Consider the following 12,818-nt stretch of genomic DNA (forward strand, 5'->3'; position numbering starts at 1 on the left):
TGTTATATAAAGTGGCTTAAGGCTGTGAGGTTGAGCTTTTGTGCTCTCTCTCTTCCCTCATCCTCCTCTCTCTCTCTCTCTCTCTCTCTCTCTCTCTCTCTCTCTCTCTCTCTCTCTCTTTCTCTCTCCCTCTTCCATTCTCACCCCTGGTCTCACCCTCCATCATGGGATGAAGCCACTGAAAAGATCTCACCAGGCATTAAAACCTCAATATAGCATGTCTCATGTGCAGAGATGCAAGGAGGAACTTTCTGTTCTTTAAATATTAGTCTATGGCATTCCACAATAGCAGCACCATACAGACCGAGGCATAGGCATGTTAGTTACACACACTAGTGTCCCCTGCTCCAGTTAGTCTGAAGGCTTTCACTCTACTCTTCACCCAATGTTTCTGTGCCCCCATTCCTCTGCCCTTTGGTAAACCTCTCACTGGTCTCAGTGTGGGTCTAGCAAGTTGGCCAGCTTCTAGTCTCTGTGACCTTGTCAAGTAATGATTAGTGCAATTCTCTACTCACGCCACAAAGTGACCCAGAGTTCCAGAGATAGGTCCTAGCCCTATGGTAACCCTTGTCCATGGACCACACTATGGTGGAAACCGTTCTCTTTGAGCTAGCCTGTGATACAATAAAATGTATCTGTTTGACTGACACAAAGAGACTGAAAAGTAATTCAAAGCTGCAAGCACTAAACTGGGCAGAATCTAAACCACTACTAATCTAACAATAAACTAAAATAAACTACTCTAATCCTCATAACCTACATAGATCCCAAGCACTTGCCGATCTGGTACTTCTCCAGCGGCTTCTCTCCTCCAGCTCCCAGTCAACTGTCAGTCATCAACTGTCCACTGTCAACTGTCAACTCTCAGCTCCTCTCCTTCTCCAGGAAGTCCTGCCTTCCACTTCTTGTCCTTCTGCCCAGCTGATTGGCTAAACAGTGCCTTATTGACAGTTGTTACATCCACTCAAGACATTCCTCCACAATTCCCCCTTTTAGTCTAATAATAAAAAAAAAACTTTTTACCTATACATTTATACTATTACACCAATACACAATATACACACACAAAAACCCAAAACAATCATTATATTCATGTTATACTCATAACGTTTTGCTGTCTTCAACCCCATCAGAGACTCGAAAAGGAATAAAATTAATTACCCGAGTAAACAAGAAGTGCAGGTTAACAACTTCCAAAATGAAAAAATGACAGGGACACTTCACTGCCTGAACAGTTACTCAAAACTCTCTAACTCGTGGGAGCATTATCTTTAGCCTTCTGGTCCAGTATATCTGACAGACATATTTGTGAAGCAGGAATTATTGAGGACTTGCCTACCCTGTCTTGGCTGTTTGGCTGTCAACTCCACCTGCATCCAAGCTTGCCCATTTCATGCAGAATTCTGTCTGTGACAGAAAATAAGGACATTTTTGCCCAGTGGCTGGTTTGCCACATCTGAAGCCATCTCCATAAGGAGGCTCCTCAATGCTTATTACCTTCTTTGAGGCAGGCTCGGTGTTGCCAGGAGTCAATCTGTTTCATTTTCAAAGAATCCTCAAAACAATTAAAAAAAAACCTTTAAATGCCATATTCTGTAGGTCTCTGAGGTTTTTGAAGACCTTATTTAGATATTTTACCTTATCTATCTATTGAACCTAGGATGTATATTCTTATGATAAAATTAGTAGTACAGTAAATTAAAATTAAACTTATTTTACATCAATATACAAATTTCTATACCAACGAATTAAAAAATAGCCTTGTGAGTAACAATTAAGGCCTTAAGTTGAACAATAGATTCAACAATCTACCTTTTGTCCTATCATCCCTATTTCTATATTCTCAAAGAAAAATCCCTGAGTCCAGTCTTATTCTCTCTTTGAATAAGACCAATAATAACATAATCAACTCCCAATGAAAAGAAACATCCATAGCCCAAAACCTTCCTCAACTCCCCGTAAGGGAAATGGGATGGTGTTCTCTTTTTAAGGCTTCTTCAGGCTGATTTGGGATGAATAATACATATGTAAGGGCCCAGATAAAAAAGGGAAAATGGCTAAACAAGCTAGAGATAGCATTTGTGGTCCAGTCTCTAAATATTGAGAAATTTAAGCTTAATAAAAATCCTATGTGGCAGCCTGAAATGCTGGACCAATTGGAATCAGGAGCTTTCTTCAAAGCTGTTCTGGGAGCTGTTCTGTTCTGTTCTGATGACGAACAGCAACGAAAGCACTTGTGGCTGGAACATGAAGAATGCAGGATGTCAGCATCTCAGCATGCTGGAGGATGAATCCTGTCAGGTCTGATCCAGCATCAGTGTCTGGTACTTTTGCTCTGAAAATATATAATTTCTCACAATTAATATACAGTTTTAAAACTATAAATGCATGAGGTGTGCAGGATGCACAAAACAATCAAGGCTGGTTCTGCAGTTTGAATTCTTGTACGTAGAGACTGACTTAACAGTCTGCTTTCATCCAGGTCTGTTTTATTTTGACCTCTTTCAAAGAAGAAGTATAATATTACCATTACCAAAGAACATACAACCATTATTTAATTGAAATCAAAACAAGATTGTATAGTTCTAAATGTCCTTTTCTAGGCTCTGTGGTGCCTGATGTATAGGCCAGGCTGCTACCTGTCTCCCAAGAAAATGTATATTGTTTTAGAGACAAACCAGTTGCTCTGAGCTAAAGAAAAAGCATTAAGCTTTAAGTAAACCTATGCATACCCTAGGCATCTTGTGCTTGAGTTTTTACATTTATTGAAGGTGTTTTTGTCTCACCCTTCTCTCCATTGGGATGGACGCTTCCACCTTTTAAACTTTATATAAACTCCCATTTTAGAGTTTATGCATACCCTAGGCATCTTGTACCTGGGTTTTTACATTTGCTGCAGGTGGTTTTGTCTCACCCCTTCTGTCCATTAGGTATGGACACTTCCATCTTTTAGTTCTAAATGTCCTTCTCCAGGCTCTATGGCCACTACCTGTCTCCCAAGAAAAGGTAGAGACAAGCTGGTTGCCCTGAACAAAAGAAAAGGCATTAAGCTTCCTTTTCAAGCATATGAATTTAAGCCTTTGAGTTTTTGGAACCTAACTACGCTGACGTGTACTTTGTCACCTGTAATTCCTCTGTGTCTTTTTGCACCTGGTGTGACTGCCACCTGTCCCCTCTGAAAGCAGTTCACTTTCAGAGGGATAAGCCGGCTGCCAGAGCAGTGATACCTCAACTCAGCATACAAAGGTTTTTCGATGTGGTAGGCTTGCAGTTTGCATGTCCGTCTCCCCACCCAACCTTGGTCCTTACATAGAATATATCTCTTAGGCCAATTACCCTTTGGCACCAGTTGTCCCAATGGAATCTCCACTTGTAAGCAGATTGGCTAGCCTTTTTAGAGCAGTGACATTTTTCCTTACATAAACCTAAAATTGATGTGTATCCATCCTTTAGGCCAGTAAGAACATCATATAATCTATTATTAAGAAAAAGGAACTTACTTAGTGAATTTAAGGAAAAATATTGTCACATTAAATCCTAGGTTGTCTCTGCAAGTAACTTATCAGCAGGGGTCATGCCTAGAACTCACAGAGATCAGCCTGTTTTTTTTTCTCTATTAACGGGGTGTGTGTCACCACTGCCCTGCACAAATAGTTCATCTCAATTCCAGTCAAAATCCATAGAAATCTCAAGTAAAATTCAAAAGTTAACAAAAAATTATAAGTCTTGGGTCAGTTGTATCAATTTAGGCTTCAGTAAGTGAAGCCCTCTCCAACCATTCTTTTGAATTTAGTTATTGCTAATTCTCATAGGTGGACCCTTTCCAGAGAGAGCTGACAAACACCTTGTAGCTAATTAATTCTGAATTTCAGCCATCACCAACTCTATGGAAAAGAGTTTGGAACCTTCTTTCTTTCCCATTGTTGGTAACTTAGCCTGGCATCTATCAGCTTTCTGCCTTTCTCCCTGAACAATAAAAGTAAAAAAAGAAAAGAAAAAAAGGCCAGAAAGGATCGGGGATTCTGACATAGCGACTAGGAGAGGAACCACAGCAGTCTCTGTTTTATCATTTGGGTTATCTCTTAGGGAGCTCTTCCCCCACCAAACTATAAAAAAAAATTATGTTTTTTCAAGGGAGTGGATACACTAAATTCATCGGTCACCAATTTGTTACAATAAAATGTATCCATTTGGCCTAGGATGCTGATAACTGACACAACTACTGAAAAGTAATTCAAAGCTGCAAGCACTAAATTGGGCAGAATCTAAACTGCTACTAATCTAGCAATAAACTCCTCTAATCCTCATAACCTACATACATCCCAAGCACTTGCCAATCTGGTAGGACTCTGGTAGCTTCTCTCCTCTAACTTCCCATCAACCGTCAACCTTCAACTGCCAACTCTCGGCTCCTCCTCCTCTCCAGAAAGTGCCGCCTTCCACTGCCTGTCCTTCTGTGCAGCTGACTGGCTAAACAGTACTTTGTTGACAATTGTTACATCCAATGTACATTCCTCCACATTATTCATTATTATTATTATTATTATTATTATTATTATTATTATTATTATTATTATTATTTTGGTATATTAGTTACTTTCCTGTTGCTGTGACAAAATAACATGATAAGCAACTTACAGAAGATTTCACTTGCAGTTCCAGGGGTTTAGAGTCTGTAATAGTGAACACAGAGTGTCAGCTGGCAGTGGACAGCAGGACTTGTGGCAGGAACAGGAAGCTGAGAGCTCCCATCTTGAAACACAAGCATGAAGCAGCAAACGCTGGGAGTGGTGTGAGCCTTTTAGTCTCAAAGTTTGCATCCCAGTGATATACTGCTCCTAGCAAGGCAGCATACACCTCCTAAACCTCCCAGACAGTGCCACCACCTGGGGACAAGGTTTTCAAATACTCAAGACTTTGAGGGACATTTCTCATTCAAAATACTACATAACCAAAGGACCATACAATAACCAGATGGCATAGCACTATGTTTAGAGGAATTTTATTTAAATTCCTTGGTATTAGATGCCATCCACCTCTTCCTCTTCTTCAACTGCCTGATGTTCTTCAGGAACCAGGACCTTTGTTTAGCAGAATGCAATGAAAAGCTACAAAAACAGGAAGCACACTTCTCCAGGGATGAAGGTGAGGATGTAACATCGGTCCAACTTCGGCTTCTTGAACTTGTCTACCAAAGTCCCAGCATAAAATATAGCCAATGCACATGCTGTTTCCTGCAGACCAATATTCCAGCCCCATGGCTTTACCCTCCCAGATAGCGTCTTATCTAAGTCTTTACAAGGCACCTGAAGTCGCAAGCAGTCAGTAAACGTGGCTGTTAGACCTGTAAGTGTTGGTGAGTGCTCTCCTCGAGAGTCTATATTCAGACCATAAAACCTCATGTGGAGCATCACATGATGAAGGCCCAGGTAAGAGAACCCTTGGAAGTTTGAAAATTCCAATGTGTTGAGGCATATCGCTATCATTAGTTGTTTACCATCTTTCTGCCTGAAGACACTGTGCTCAGCGTCATCACACATAAAACCAGTTTCTCCCTGGATCTCAATTCTTCCATACAAAAATTAGGTATAAAAATCCCTGGCTTCATTGCCTACTGATTAAATAGCATGGCATATGAGTGCAATGAGTTCTTGAAGTAAAAAATTTGGGAAGCAAAAGCAGGAAAATGAGACGTGTAAGACCAACTTATCTATACAATGAGCACGAGGCCAGCTTGGGTACATGAGACCCAGGTAGGAAGATTTTTGCTTTGTTGTTAAAAATAAAGTTATTTTTTGTACAATATATTCTTATCGCAGTTTTCCCTCTCTTGCCTCCTCCCAGATCCTCCTCCACCTCCCTACCTTCCCCCAACCCACCCCCACCCCCGCTTCTAACTATGCATCTTCTTTTACTCTCCTAAGAAAATAAGCAGGCCAAAAAAAAAAAAAAGAGATAAAAACAAAAGGAACAAACTGAAAACAACAACAACAACAAAAAGAGCAAAAATAAAGAAAGAAACTAAGTAAAAACACACCACACAACACACACAAACACACACATGCATACACGTACACACACACAATAAAAACTCAAATTTGTAAACCATAACCTTTATATCCCTTGGAGGAACTAATTTTCCTTTGTAAGATGTTGTTAATTGGAAACATCTTCCTGGTTAGATGTGGGAGCCAGCATCTACTTCTCTATGCCAGGGCTGAGAGCTCATCTGGCTTAGACCTCAACAAACCCTGTGCATGCTGCCACAGTCTCTCTGAGTTCATATGTGCATCAGTCTTGTTGTTAGAATGATACTGTTTTTTCTTGGTGTCTTTCTTTCCACCTTTTTTTCTGCACAGTTCCCTGGGCCCTGAGGGGAAGGATTTGATGGAGACATCCCATTTAGAGTTGAGGTTCTAAGATCCCTCACATGGCACGTTGTCTAGCTGTGGGTCTCTATATTAGTTCCCATCTACTGCAGAAGATGATGCAGTAGATGATGCATGACTGAGTGAGACACTGACCTATGAGTAGAGCAGACTGTTGTTAGAAGTAATTTTATTACTGCTAAATCCCTTGAGCAAAACAGTGTTGTTTTGTTTTCCCCTAGATCCATTACCTATCTGCTCTCAGGCTCCTGACCATCTGAGCAGTATGGGGCATGGGTTCCATCTCCTGGGGTGCTTATTGGGATATACAGGGGTTATATTCTGTAATAAGGAGTTACCAGTTTGTGGAGAGCAACCAATATGCCTGGCAATAACTTGAGCTGTTTGGGGGTTTCCATGGGGCCCCTTTGACCAACAATTCTATTAGCTGTAACCACTTGGTTGGAATGGGAGCCTTTGAACACTGTCTTTAGAGAAGTACATCTGTAGAGTTGTCTTTGGCAATATAAGGACTAGGGTTCTCCAAAGAAAAAGAACTAGTTACGTATATACTGTGTGTGTGAATGTGTGTGTGTATGGATGGATGGATTATATACATACATACATATATATATACATATACATATATACATATATGTATATATATACATATATATAGAGAGAGTAAACAGAAGATGGATAGACAGATGACAGATAGATGTTTAAGAGTAAATTTGTGATGAGAATCCACCCCCACAGTGTGAGACTGGGAAGTCCCACAATGGATTGTTCACACACTGGAGAGCCAGTGATACAGCTCAGTCCAAAACAGGGGACAAACTGGAGAGAACCAGGGAATGAGATATAAATGCCAGAGCCCCAAGGATCAAAACCAGGAGCTCAGATGTCCCATGAAGACAAGTGTGGATGATCAAGCTCAAGAAGAGAGGACAAATTAGCCTTTCTTTCACTTCTGTGTTCTGTCTGGGCCTTTGCATTCAAAGACATTTCTACCCACACTGCCAGGACAGTGTCCTTTACTAAGCCTACTGACTCCAGTACAGTATTCTTTGGGAAGCACCCTTGGAGACACATCCGGAAGCAGTACTTCCCAGCTGACTATCACTCAGCCCATGAGGCTCACATGCAACCGTCACAGCCCTATTGCTTGCTGTCATTCTGGCCCTAGCTTTGCAAACCTCTTGCCTCGTCTCCTTCAGCCACATCTGTTCAGATGCCCATCTCCACACTCTGGTACCTGACTCTGTTCCTACATATGTACCCTGTGCTTTGAGTGATGCCTGGAAACCCTTTGTGCCATCTGCTGTTGCCAGCTCTCTCTAGCATCTCCAACTTTGCACTCTAATTTGAACTTAAATATTCGAGTTCCCTTCCTGCCCAAATTCTTCTTCTTTAACCCACCTTCCAATATTAGAACAAGAATTTTGCTGTTAAATAAAATAGAAGAGTATAATTTAAGTAGTAAGCATGAACCAGCAAAGTAATTTCTAACACATAAGAAGAAAAAAGGAGGAGGAGGAGGAGGAGATGAAGGAGGAGGAAGGAGGAGAAGAAGAAGAAGAAAAGGAAGAAGAGGAGGAGGAGGAGGAAGGAGGAGGAGGAGAAAGAGAAGGCAATTAAAAGATGGGTGATGGGGTGGTTGGTAACGTCACAAACAGCTGTAACCACAACCACTAAAATTTGGTTTATTATCTACCGTATTCACACACCACACAAAGGGAAACGACACCTCAGGCTAGCTAAAATATAAAGTCACAGCAATAACTCATTAGCATGAAACAGACTGTGACTCACGAAGCCAGAGGATGCAATGCAAAAAGCGTACGCTAGTGGCACACGATTATGACAGCGCAATCTTTGTTACACTATAGGGGAGTGCTTGTGTTTAACATTTTCAGTCAAGCTTTATTGATAACTTTGCTGATAACATATTCACGATATGACTTTGAATAAAAGACTTAGCTTCCTGGGATGCACTTCCTTCATTATAGAATGAAGCACCACTGTGGTCCTTTCCAGGTCTAAGATTCCTCCCATGAACTGGGTTAAAGATACAGGACAGTGACAGATGTCATCTTGCGTAATGTTGTACATTTTTACACTATATGTAAACAGGTGTCTCCTTCAGTTCTGTGCTTAAAACGTCCCTCTGTTAGAGACTGCTTTCTTGATAGCTCTATGTAAGACAGTGTCTCAGCTCCTTTCCTGTGGCTTTCTCTCCCTTCACTTTTTGACATTTCCTCCTCATATACTATACTCTTGTGTGTTTACTCATGATGTGTTTTTATCTGCCTTCTGACACAAGGGTTCTAGTACATGAGAATAGAGCCACAGCTGTGTCTTCAGCATCTAGCACAGTCCTGGCCTCACAGAAGGGGCTCAGGATATAGTTCCTGCACTAACACGGGACTTAAGCTCTAAGTAATACAAACTTGAGAAGACTCCGAACACTGTTTAAGAAAGCAAGCTTTCAAACCTCCGGACCCTGTTTCAGGAGAACTCATTGCTGCGAAATAAATGCAACTAACTCTACCCCTCCCCCCCCCCCCCCCCCGATTTCCTTTCTTAAAACCAACTTTCCCAGGCAATGCTTTGCGATTCTGGTCCTAATTATTTCTCATCGTGAAGGTAATCCGATGACACACATTTCTAATAAGTAAAATTCTGTTTTGTTTACTCAGGCTGGCTTTCTCTAATTACGGTGCTCCAGCCCATGGCCGTTTGGTAGCTGCTAATCCCCTGGAGGACATGTTTTAGAAGGCGGCATTGTCTTCCATTCTGTCCTGTGATTTTCCAAGTTGGAGTGCTGCCTTTGCAATGTTAGTTGCACGGAGTTGAGACTTGCTATGAGCCTCTCTCCAGGCCTTCATTTCAGCATCTGTAAAATACAGATAGCGATTATCTAAGTTTTTTTTCCTACCTTTCCTGTCATCCTCCATGCTGCCCCATGTGGGAAGCTGACTCAGACTTCAGAGCCTCAGATCCTCGGATCAGGAGACCAAGAAACCCTGGTAGGAGATCGAAGAGCAAAAGGAATAGGGTAGAAGTGGCCAGGCATTGCCCCTTCCTGCGCTCAAGAGTGTTACAGCGACTTCACTGTGTGTGGCTGCCGTCTAAGTGGCATCTAAGGCTCGCACTTGCTTCTAATGACCCCATAGTCTCATCTGGCCCTTTCAGACCTGAGGTGCTAAGAGTTCGCAGCTCTGACTAGACACAGTGTTCCTTGGAGACTCGCCTCTTCAAAGCTATCTCACAAAATCATGACTATCAATCCTTGCAGCTGGTGCATTCCACCATCCACCCAAGAGGCCCAACGCTGCCAACATGCGCAATGGAAACTGAGCAGGTGAACACACGAGAAGCACTTCCAGGGACTTCACCAGCTCTCAGCTCCTGTTAATTATTCGCTACACTGAGTCAGTGGGGAGAAGTTATATAAGACAGCATGCTAGCACGTGTGAAAACACTGTTCCGAATCGGCAGACTTTCTCTCTATGGGGGAAAAAACTTGCTTTGACCTTAGAGAGATTGGCACCGTCCAAAGTGTTTTCAGTAAGATCCTAGACAAACTGAGATATTTGATTCTGTCTTCTGTACACACCGAGAGCAGCTTCCCTGCCATAGCCCCTCAGTACCTGAAAACCGTGCATGGACTCCAACTCCTTCTCCACCCCTCCTTTCCTGTGCGCTCACCTTCTCTGCTGAAAAGATATGGGACAGTGACAGATGAAATCTTGCATACTGTTGCCATCCCTTGCCCCCCTCACCTTTTCCTAGCTGTGCCTTCCAGATGATGCCATTTGAAGGGTCATCCGCACCTCGGCCATTTTTTTCTGAGACTGATGTCTCTGGCTCTGGAGCTGGGCTAGGATGTATTCTAGAGCCCCGCCACAGGGCAAGCAGAACGCCCTGCTGAAGCAACAGCTTTTGTCATGCCCTACTCTGAACTGTACAGTCTCCGAGGCCAGTGGGCTCTTTTGCGCGGTCACTACCTCAGGTGGCTCTTCCTTTATGTGTCCTCTGCTATCCACAGGCATGGCGAGCACTGAGGTGAAGTAAGTAGCCAGGCGAGGGAAAGGGGTCAGTACCAGCTTGGGTGGCAGGAAAACAAACATATGGCACAGATGCTTGGCATTCCTATGGTAGCGGTGAGACTTCTATAGAGCATGTTGCACACTACAGGGACAGGAGCAATGTACACCAAATGACAGGCTCTCACACCTGTCACTCAAGTGGAGAATATAAATGAGAGCTCCTGAAAAGAAATTATGCCTGTAGAAACTGATTGACTTATTAGAAGTGCAGTTCTGTGGAGAGATTGGAATGTTGAGGAGAAGCCATTCCTTGCCATCTTTGTGTCAGAGTACTTGTGACTAGTAGATAAAGAAAAAAACCTTCTAGAATCTATTAATTTATCAGGCTACTATCTTCCACCAATCTAAAAGCTAAGAGTGTCATAGGAGAGCATCAGAGGCCTATAGAGGAGCATCCCCCATCTTGCTAGAACCACATCTCTGATGTGCCCGCCAATATATTTCAAAGCCTTCATTTATGTGGAAATCTACAGAAACTTAATGAAGCTGCTTCCACATCAGAATGTGGAATTTAAGGTAACCTAAATCTATGTTCCTGGGCCACAGTCCCTCAAAATGACTGCAGAACAAACTATCTCTTATTCATTTTAAAATGAAGACTGTAGTTTTTACACTGACAAGAGCCACGGGCTGCTGCAGGGTGCCTGATGATGTTTCTCTTCCACCACCACTACCACTGGGTTTAATGTTCTTTAGTCGAGCATCTCAACATGTTCACAGAGTTTTGAACACAGGAGCCTGACGTCTCAGTCTACTCTGGGCTCCACAAACGATGCCTCTGGTCCAGCTGGAAACCTTCCGTTTCTTTTCCAAGTCACTGATGCTATTCTGTATCGGTCAGATCCATCATCATTTTGTAAAGGAAAAGGAGGCTGTTAAAAGATGCTGTAATGTAGCATTACAATTGTATATTCAGCTAACGATGATCTGGTGCCAGCTCTGAAGTGCAAGGCATTGTGCCAATCACTCTTTGAACCCAAATGTCAGCTTTGCAGGTCCCAGATGAGCTGAGCAACACATGACGGGCTTGGAATTGACCTTGCTGTGAACTGTTCTGTCAGATCTGTGGCATCTGAGTCTTGGGGTAAAACGAGTTTCACATTTCATCACAGAACTGTGACTTGGATTTGGACAGTGAGTCATACAGATTTGAGCGGGTGAACAGGCAGCTAAAATCCTCCAATTTGGATTGGAAAGTCAAGGAACAGCACGCCAATTTCATCTGATTTGAGGAACAATGCTTCAGTTTTCCAGCACCCCAGGTCTATACTCTGGAAAATGGAAAGCACCCAGCTCTGTGGCCTCCTCAGGGAGAGTTTTACACCTCTGGGGTGCTTTGATCATAATGTGTGGAAAGAGTGAAAAGTAGCACAGATTTGGCCATTTAAGGAGAAGAAAAGGAGTCTACCAAAGATGAAGGAAGGCAGATGGCTTCCCTTACAGCCTGATTTTAGCCCAGTCATAAGGTGTCCCTTTTCGTTGTGTCCCCCGTCCCCCCAACCCCCCCCCCACAGCAGGAAGGAGTGACATCAAGGCATGCACACTTGTTTCTCTGCGAGACAAGAAAAGTGTGTATCCCTCTGGGAGTCTGCCATGTTTCTTTGAGATCAAATGTAAGTGGGCCAGAATTTAGGAGCCTAGTTTCTTTGTGTGAATCATTAAATCACGTGTTAACACACATACACACAAGAAAAGCGAATGAGCTCCCCTTTATAAAACTAAGATATTGCTGAGACTCAGTGAGGAAAGAAAAGTAGGGCAGCAGATATGGGGCCAAAGAAGGAGGAGGAGAAGGTTGTAATTTGTACAAATAGTTGTAAAAGTAAAGAGGCTAGTGTCCTAGTTTGTCAGGTGTAGGACCCCAGGATTGTTTTGCCATCTGATTTTGGTCAACACTTGTTTGATTCAGAGGTGGGCTCATTATAAGTTGAGGCTGGGACCAAAAACAAGGGAAATGTGGTGATCTTTGTAAGTTCCAGGAAGTTGAGCTGAAACTGGTAGGAATTGCCTTTTTTTTCTCCCTCACTTGCTTTTGTTTGTTTTGGGGATCTACTATCACTATGTAGACCAGGCTAGCGTTGAGCTCACAGAGTGCCTGCCTCTGCCTCCCAAGTGCTAGGATTAAAGGCGTGCACAAGCACACATAGCTTCCAAATCATGTTGATTTTGGCGTTTTCCATAAAAGTGAATAAAAATGTTCGAGGAAAAGAAATGGACACAGAATGTGCTATGTTGTGCACTTTAAATCCTTCAGGGTATTCTATCTGCAGGGTAGGCAGAGGATGTGCCTAAGAAAACTCATGATATTGCATGTCAAAACTTTGGGGTGTAGATA

General features: G+C 42.6%; 1 long non-coding RNA gene across 1 annotated transcript in view; it reads right to left on the reverse strand.

Moving 5' to 3' along the window:
- Positions 1-626: 626 nt before the first annotated feature.
- LOC311598567 overlaps positions 627-12,818 on the reverse strand; it is a 49,227-nt gene continuing 37,035 nt past the window's right edge. Inside the window, exon 4 of the long non-coding RNA XR_014779572.1 lies at positions 627-2,335. This is a non-coding gene — a long non-coding RNA (uncharacterized lncRNA). The remainder of the gene's footprint in view (positions 2,336-12,818) is intronic.

Source organism: Acomys minous, assembly GCF_964271855.1.
Source record: "Acomys minous genome assembly, chromosome: 5".
Lineage (NCBI taxonomy): Eukaryota > Metazoa > Chordata > Mammalia > Rodentia > Muridae > Acomys > Acomys minous.